The sequence below is a fragment of the Spinacia oleracea genome, chromosome 1, assembly GCF_020520425.1.
Source record: "Spinacia oleracea cultivar Varoflay chromosome 1, BTI_SOV_V1, whole genome shotgun sequence".
NCBI lineage: Eukaryota > Viridiplantae > Streptophyta > Magnoliopsida > Caryophyllales > Amaranthaceae > Spinacia > Spinacia oleracea.
In genome coordinates this window covers 48,324,455-48,334,153 of record NC_079487.1, presented here as the reverse complement: position 1 = coordinate 48,334,153, position 9,699 = coordinate 48,324,455, and the positions used below count along the sequence as shown (strand labels likewise).

Sequence of the window (9,699 nt, the reverse complement as noted above, 5' to 3'; positions counted from 1 at the left end):
AGATGGTGGCTTGCTTGCTGCACTTCCCACAAATGGTGTATTTTCAAGCTTCTCTAATCTGGTGCTAAGCTTCTCTATCATCCGTGCTTGCTCTATGGCGTACACCGAACCCTTTCCATCCTCAATCCTACTTTTCCCATCATAACTTCTTGCACCTAGATGCCAAGATTGGTAGTTTTGAACTACATCTTCAATTATCTCCTCAATTTGATCTTCCGTTTTGTTCATGATGGGGCCTCCCGCGCCCGCATCTAAACTTGTTTTCGAGCTTGGACTCAATCCTAAGTAAAAGGTTTGTAGCAACAACCACTTGGGAATCCCATGATGAGGGCATTCCCTTTGGTACTCCTTGAATCGGTCCCAAGCCTCGAAAAGCGATTCATCACGCCCTGCTCAAATGATTGAATCTTGTGGCGAAACTCCGCCGTCTTCCCATGAGAATAGAACTTGTTCAAGAAGGCACTAGTTACTTCGTTCCATGTGCGAAGTGAGTTGGGCTTGACCTCCTTGTCAAGCCAATCACTAGCACGCCCAAGCAAAGAGAAGCGGAACAAAGTCAATCTCACGTAATCCGAGGTTACACCGTTGTGTTTTATTGTGTCACAATAGTGCTCTAACTGCTTGAGATGCTCGTGAGGCGACTCATTGCTTTTCCCACAAAACGGATGACTTTGCACCAAATTGATCAAGGCGGGCTTGATCTCAAAATTATTAGCACATGTTGTTGGTGCTTGAATCCCACACGTAGCCTCAAATGCTCCCGGTATTCCCAAGTTCTTAACCGGAAGAGCCATGTTCTCACTAGCTTGCTCACTAACTTCTTGTTCCGTGTCAACACTCAAAGCCTCAAACCTATTATGATTTGACGAGCTAGAACGAGCACGCCTAAGTCTCCTTAAAGTCCTTTCCAATTCAAGGTCAAGAGGATGGAGGATCCTTTGACGAGCACGTCCCCTATCAAGCATAAACACTCAAGAAAACCGTGAGCAATGCAAAGGAAAAACTAAAGCTAGAATGAAATATTTTTTTTATTTTCAATTAATGAACTAGTCTCAACTAAACTCAATAACAACGATCGTTCCCCGGCAACGGCGCCATTTTGATAAGCGTGTTTTCCTTCGTTGATAGAAAACCACCTATGCAAACAATATTTATAAAACCACTTCAACTACCGGCAAGCGGCAAGCAAAGTGATCGTCCCAAAGAAACGGTGAATTATTGAGTTGGAAGTCAATCTAGTTCGAACAAAGATTTATTTTGAATTGTCACTTTTTAAGAGTCTAAAACAAATAAAGAACTATGTAAAATTGAATCAAGAAAGGGAAACGTTAGGGAGCCGGGGATAGCCTAGGGAAACCAGGGGAAATCAATTCAACTATTTAGCAATGGTGATCATGCAACGAAATGGTGATTAGGCAAATGGCATCTAAAGACGAACCCGCCACCTCTCGGATAGGGAACGCTAAGCGTCTAATCCACGGAAGAGCTTTCGCCTAATCCTAGACTAAACTAACTAGCATATAATAGGTACTGCCATTTGATCAACACAAGATAGGTCCACAATGTCTTGCCAAACCTATCCTATGGTTCCACGGAAATCTAATCGAATAGCATTTGCAACTACCACTCAACTGGCATGGATTTCCTATCATCAAATCTTATTTAATCACATGAATCAACCAACAATCAATAATCTATTTCCCCTAATTCATCCCCTAGTTTCTCCCCTTTCCCTAACCTAAAACTACTCACTAATCATCCTAACAATCAATCTATCCATTAGTTCAAAACTAGCTATCATGAAATTAAAGGAGAAGAAGTAGAGAATAGGAAACTTAATTGCACAATCAAATCAAAAACTGAAGACCAAAGTTATAAGCAAAATTGAATTCAAGAACTCAAGGTATTGAGGAATTGCAAAACAATTATCAACTAAGCAAGTGCAAGAATTAAAGAACTAAGAATTCAATTGCATAAAGAAGAGAAGAGTTGAAGAAAATTACTGAATTGATGCTTGGAATTAAAGAGTTTCTCTCTCTAGATTGAAGAACAAAATCACAAAACCTCTAGAATTGAAAGTGTAAAAATATGAAGTGTAAAATATGAAAGAATAAAATGAAAATAATCAAAAATCCTATTTATACTAAACCACAAAAATAAGAGTTTTAAACTCGAAAACTGAATCCCGCACAGCCGTGCGATCGGGCAGACCCAGGTGCGATCGCATCGGTGCGATCGTGCTGTGCATCAATGCGAACGGGCCCTGCGACGATTCTTCTCCTTCGTGTCGTGCGAACGTGCCCAACAACCGTGCGATCGCACGGCTGTAACTTGGCTAAATCTCAGAAAATCCTCGTGAGCTCGCACAGGAATTTAGTGCGAGCCCACCGAAATTCTGTGCGAGCGGGCTCCTCTGCGGTGCGATCGCACAAATTTCCAAATAGTTCTTGTATCATTTTTGCGGATTCGTGCGAGCACATGAATTTGAGGCACGAGCGCACACACTGCCTTGACTTTTGGAGCCAACTCTGTAGACCCGTGCGAGCACACAAAATGTCCGTGCGATCGCACGGCACCTGCTCGAGCAAATCTCAGCTGTTTTTCCATCATTTTCAACATTATCACCTGAAAAGCACAAAGATGGAAAAGGGGAATAAAAGAACAGCAAAACTATATAAAACTAACAAAAAAGCATAATGCCGCTCATCACAGGTATGCAGTGAGTCTTTAGATTGTAATTGGGGTTTTGATTCTTTATTTTGAGAATAGGTTGTTGGAATATTTGATTTCATTATTGTACTAGAGTATTACGTTTTTCCTGAATTATCTTTTCCTGAGATTAGTGGACAATTGCATATATTAATGAAAGAAAAACTCACGGTTAGATTGAAGACAAAGCACTTGTGAGAAGTTAATTGAGTTTTCTGATGGAGTAATAAGTTTTTTTTTCTTTTTTTCTTGAAATTCTACAGTAGCTCAATTAAGAGACTATTTTGTTTTTACGAAAACATTATACCAACTGGAAGTGAGATATTTGTTTAGGATGCTTATCACTTTGTCATACTAGTCTTAATTCTCCTTAGAAGACTCTTGATGCACAATCGTGTTTACAGTGTTTCAAGAAAATGTTGTTTTGATCTTTGATCTACACTGCATAATTTCCTCAAATGTGGCTTCTTTGTTGCAGTTGATGAATCAGTGAAGACTACTTTTCAGGTTAGTTGAAACATTGCTACTATGTTCTGAGATTTTTATTTATTTATTTATTTTTTGGTTAAAGTTAATTTGATCTGCTTTTAATTTTAGTTAAACTTGATGGGTTAGTGATTTGATTTTAAACTTACCTGATTGTGCAATTCAATGCCGTTTTGTCGAGTAAATATGGTTTTGATTGTTTGGTTGAATGAGTATGATTCAATTCGGTCAACCAGTAACCAATTTTGACTGATTCTGATTGTTTTTAAAGGAATTGGAATTAGGCGAAGAGATGTAGATTTTCGGTTAGTTAGAGCTTAAGATTCAGAGAAATATTTTATTAGGAACTTTAATTGGATATGCCCAATTAATTTTTATCAGGAACTATTAATATCGAACTTGGTAAATTTCTATTCAAGACTTACTGTTTTTACCTTGTGTAAATGATTCTGGAGTGGTTGTCCTGTTGATTTCAAAACCAGAATTGCTGTTGTAGACGATTTTTTTCACTGGTTCAGTATACATACGCTTATCCTCTTTAACAGTAGGCTAGAGCTAGCTAGAGTTATGTTTGCGTACATACTCTTTAAACTCTAAGTGCTCATACATTTGTATTACAAATGAGTTACGGTTTCTTACATACTATTTAAACTCTGAGTGCCCCAAGCAGAAAATATAATATACTTCTTGCCGATAAGTCCCTCACAAAGATGGGAACTTACTTGAACATTAAAATTAATGGTCCTGCTGCGACTGTGACTGTGGATACTCAAGATTCTGCAACTGTTACCGAAACCCGAATCAACGACTTCATTTTTCATGTGGAACGAAATAATGTCAAAGTTGTAGGGGTTGATATCAAAATGAAATCATTCGCTACAGTTTCATCATTTTCAGACAAGAGAAAGCTGTTACTAGCTCTTTTCGCAAATAACCTGTCCTTGGTTATTCACTTGAATAACTACTACTGTTCTGTACTTTGTGGTAGATATCCTAAATTAGTGTACAATTTTCTCAAGGGTAATGCTAATATTTGCTTTGTTAGACCTCCTCTGTTGTTCCAAACATATTTCAGCAGGACTTCGTCCATATCAGGACAAACTCAGTCCCGATGAACAGGAAATACCCTGGAATTCACTGCTCGTTGAAGCAGGCAAGTTGGCGGCATGGGTTCTGAAGAAGTTGGGTCTCATAACATCAACAATGGATAATATAGCTCGGAAACTCGGCGTAGTGTAGTATGATGGCCCGCCAAATGTATCAGGAACTCAAGTTCTAGTTGATGCAAAGGAATTTATGGTGCTGACTGCTGACAGAAAAAAGGGTGAAGAAAAAATGGAATCTGAGACTCTTACTGGACAGTATCAACCTCCTGTTCCCCGTGTCGGTATGATCTTTGTTCTAATATTTTAAATCTTCTCTGATATAGTTGCAATAAACTTTCGCACTGATCATGATCTCGCAATAATGTCAGGTAGAAAAGGGACGAGCACTTTGCACTTACAGAAGTAGTAAACTTGAGTGGGTAAGAGAGTTCAACGCTGAAATTAAAAACAGTCAAAGCTTAGTTGCACAACTTCAGGTGGTTTATGTTGGAAAAGGTCAAAGTGTACTAGCTAGTAAGCAACATAGTCTCCTCCATAGAGAAAGAGAAGCTAAGCCACTCCCTTACTTTCACTAAGATATCTGTATTTTGGAGGCGGCTTAAGAGTATCAGACAGTCCATACTCAGGCTTTGATTTTGGTTTTGTTATTTTCTTTTCAACTTTCTCTAATTAATAGATTTTGTTTTATATTTTCCTATTGATAGGCGACATGTATGGGCACAATTTTGCTTGTCTTATCGTGGTCAGAAGCTACTAAATCACATCGAATATCTCAGAAACAGTCAGAGATTGTGATGGAATGAGGTATATTTGCGCACATACTCTTTAAACTCTACAATCTACCCTGATATTTGTGTTGAAACTGAGTTATGTTTGCATTCTGTATTCAGTTTGGCATATCTGCACATCTGTAGATTGGTGCTCCAAGTCATGACAAAGATCATATTGACGAAATAAGAACCGAATGAGTGCGCCATGTTGTTCAACAATTGTATAATAGCTAGGTTATGTTGAAGGAACCAACAAACATAAGACTCTATATTTTACGTAGTTTAATGTTTAGTTTTAGATCTACGTAATCAATTTTATTAGGGTGACAATTGCAAAAATTCTTTTAATTAAGGTTGGAAATTAATTTTCAACTATTTACTATTCTTCAATATTCAATATATGGTGTTATTTGTGGAAAAAATGAAATATTTTTCAGTATATTATAAATATATACATAAAAAAAAACCTTTGATAGCGCTTCATATAATCCGTTGTAGAAAATAATTTAAAATTTGGCGCCAAAATTTTAATAGCGTTTCTTTAATAGCGCTTATAATGTGCTATGAAAGAAACTTTTGAATTATCCTAATATTATATATGATAGCGCTTTTGAAAAGCGCTATTAAAGGTACCTTTTACTTTTAATAGCGGAGCCATCAACAACGCTTCAAGAAGCGTTGTTAAAAGCATTATTAAGCGCTATTAAAAGCATTATCTGTCGTATATCCGTCGATTCCGAATATTGATTAGATAGAGTATGTAATGCCATTAAATACTTGATTTGTTTACGTACTATTTGTGTGACCCTACGGGTTCAGTCAAGAGTAAGCTGTGGATTAATATCATTAATCCACTTGAACTGAAGCAGCCTCTAGCTAGGCATACAGTTCACTTGATCTCACTGAATTATTAACTTGTATAATTAATACTGAACCGCATTTATTAGACTTGCCATTAAATGCATACTTGGACCAAGGGCATTATTTCCTTCACCGAGTATTCCATGCATTCTTGGACAAGTTTGTAGTGGTTTTCATAGATGAAATTCTGGTCTACTCTAAGAATGAGGAGGATCATGCGGAACACTTAAGGTCAGTGTTGAGTACCCTAAGAGACAATCAGTTGTATGCCAAATTCTCGAAGTGTGAATTCTGGCTGGAAAGAGTTGCGTTCTTAGGACATTTTGTATCCAAGGAAGGAGTTGCAGTGGATCCTGCAAAGATAAAAGTTGTTAGTGAGTGGCTTACACCTAAGAGTGTCACCGATATTCGGAGTTTTCTTGGTTTAGCGGGTTATTATAGACGCTTTGTGCAAGACTTTTCTAGAATCGCCAAACCAATGACAACCTTGATGAAGAAAGAAGCGAAGTTTGAGTGGAATGACCAGTGTGAGGAAGCGTTCCAAGCCTTAAAGACGCAATTGACAACCGCGCCGGTGTTAACTTTGCCAGATGAGAGCGGTACTTATGATGTATATAGTGATGCCTCTAAGAATGGTTTAGGGTGTGTGTTGATGCAGAACGGGAAAGTGATTGTGTATGCATCGAGGCAGTTGAAGCCATATGAATCCAATTACCCTACCCATGATTTAGAGTTAGCCGCCATAGTGTTTGCATTGAAGATATGGAGACACTATCTGTATGGTGTGAAATGTAGGATATTCACGGGTCATAAGAGCTTGAAGTACATTTTCACATAGAAGGACTTAAATATGCGCCAACGAAGGTGGTTGGAGTTAATCAAGGACTATGATCTAGATATTCAATACCATGAGGGAAAAGCCAATGTAGTCGCAGATGCCTTGAGTAGGAAATCAAGTCATGGTGTAAATGCGTTAGTAGTTGCTAATGAGCTGTGTAAGGACATGCAGCGATTGAATCTAGAAATTATGAGTGGAGAATGCCTTGAGGGTATGATGAATGCCTTAACCATCCAGTCGTCAGTATTTGATGAAATTAGGGAGAATCTGGCTGGTGATGTTAAGTTAGAGCGGATCAAGGAAAAGATTTCGCAAGGAAAGGAGATTGATTTTAAGATCCACGAAGATGGAAGTTTGAGGTATAAAGGACGATGGTGCGTACCTCAAAAGTGTGGTGAACTAAAGGAGAAGTTGATGAGAGAAGGTCATAATACACCATATTATGTTCACCCGAGAGGTGACAAGCTGTATATTGATCTGAAGAAGGTCTATTGGTGGCCAAGGATGAAAAACGAAGTGGCCGAATTCGTGGCAAGGTGTTTGACTTGTCAGAAGGTTAAGATTGAGCATAGGAGACCTCGGGGAAAGGTCCAACCTTTAGAGATTCCGAGTTGGAAGTGGGACTGTATCTCAATGGACTTTTGTTAGGTTATGATACATATGACAATACATAAATCATGCGGAAAAACCATAAAGCCAGGAAAGCATATTATTTACACATAATCATTTAGCATAGTATAGATGCATACACTTTGTAGCATGCCTTCCCTAGCTGCGCCCGAACCGAACAAGAACAAGTCTTTAGGACTCCAAGTGTTGTCCCTCCGTAGATAGTCCACAGTACGTCCGGATCCGCCTCAAGATTGACCAACTAGAATCGCCCTTAAGGTGCTTAGGAATTTTCGGCTATTTTTGTGCAAGAGTGTGGCTGAATTTTCTTTCAAAAACTTACCCTTTGAATACTTCAATCATACCCATAAATTATGACCCTAGGCCCTTATTTATAGAGGTTTGGAAAGGGAATTTGAATCCTAGTAGGATACGATTTAATTAAACTTAGAATCCTACAAGGACTCTATTTAATTAAATAATCCTAATAGGAATAGGAATTTAATCACACACCAAAAACCTAATAGATTTAGGAATTGTGCATGGACGCAAACACACACGCACGGAGCCACGAGGGCACCCGCACGCGTGCGCTCGGCCCACGCAGCCCACGCTGGGCAGCCTTGCCTTGGCGCGCTGGGCCTACCTTGCGGTGGGCCTGGCGCTGCCTTGGGCTGGGCGTGCGCGCGTCCTTGCTTGATGGGCGATGGCCTGGCTTCGTGCTGGGCCTTCGTCCGGCAGGCCTCGTCCGATGCTTATTCATACGATACGCTTCCGATTAAATTCCCGGTTCCGGAATTCATTTCCGATACGAAAAATATTTAATATTTCCGATTCCGGAATTAATTTGCGTTTCGAACAAATATTTAATATTTCCGTTTCCGGAATTATTTTCCGATTCCGATAATATTTCTGATTCTGACAATATTTCCGTTTCCGGCAATATTTCTGATTCCGGCAATATTTCCATTTCCGATAATATTTTCCGAGACGTACCATGTTTCCGTTTCCGGCAACATCTACGACTTGGATAATATTTATATTTCCGATACGATCCATATTTCAGTTTCCGGCAATATCATCGTTTCCGAAGTATTCATTTCTTGCTTGTGACGATCTCAGCTCCCACTGAAACCAAGATCCGTCGATTCTGAATATCCATAGATAGAGTATTTAATGCCATTAAATACTTGATCCGTTTACGTACTATTTGTGTGACCCTACGGGTTCAGTCAAGAGTAAGCTGTGGATTAATATCATTAATTCCACTTGAACTGAAGCGGCCTCTAGCTAGGCATTCAGCTCACTTGATCTCACTGAATTATTAACTTGTTAATTAATACTGAACTGCATTTATTAGACTTAACATTGAATGCATACTTGGACCAAGGCATTATTTCCTTCAGTCTCCCACTTGTCCTTAGGGACAAGTGTGCATTTCCTAATTCCTTTGTCGCTCGATGCTTGCTCTTGAACATAAGGTAAGAGTTGTCATCCTTATTATGTCAAGAGGTGTTTCTCGGTTTCAGAGTTCAACTGATTAAATAAACAGATAATCATAGCCTATGATTCATCCGAGCACGGCCATGCATTTCACAGTTTCTAGCTCTCCGAGTGGCCTTGTACAACTTTTAAGCATCTCATCCCGATTTATGGGAGGACAATCCCAATCTTGCGATCTTGAGATTAGACTTCGTTTGATAGGTGATTACCTGAGGGGTTGCCTTTATAGCCTCCTTTTACGGTCCAACGGTTGGTAAACGTCAAAGCAACCAGTTCTCAAACAAGTAATCTCAAATCACTCAGGTATTGAGGATTTAGTGTCTAATAATTTTAATGAAATTTACTTATGACAGATTTTCATCTCTTACAGTAAAGTTTCATAGGTCTGTCCGATACTAGTCTTCCCAAAGTAAGTATCTATGCAAATGATTATGACATTGCCATGTCCACATAGTTCAAGAAACAGAACTACTAGTCATCTTGCATTCTAGTCGTCTAACGTTTTCTATGCGTCCAATTTTATAGAATACTCCGACCAGGGACCATTTTCAACTTTTGACATTCAAGTTCACTTGATAGACATTTCTTAGTCACAGGACTGGTCCTGACAGTCTATCTTGAATATATCGTCAAATTGAAGGGACTCATCATTTAATACTAAACCAAGATTAAATGGAATATGAAAATACATTTCATATATGATAAATGTTCAACCCCAATGTTTTACAACCATGTGCCTCTAACCCATGTTTAAAACATTTCATGGAATTCAAAGCTATGCTTGATTTCCAGTGCTACAATGTGAGTGTTGCTTCTC

At 38.8% G+C, this 9,699-nt stretch overlaps 1 pseudogene; it reads left to right on the top strand.

Annotated features, from left to right (window-relative positions):
- Positions 1-316: 316 nt before the first annotated feature.
- Positions 317-416, top strand: LOC130466617 (uncharacterized; annotated as a pseudogene).
- The last annotated feature ends 9,283 nt before the right edge of the window (positions 417-9,699 follow it).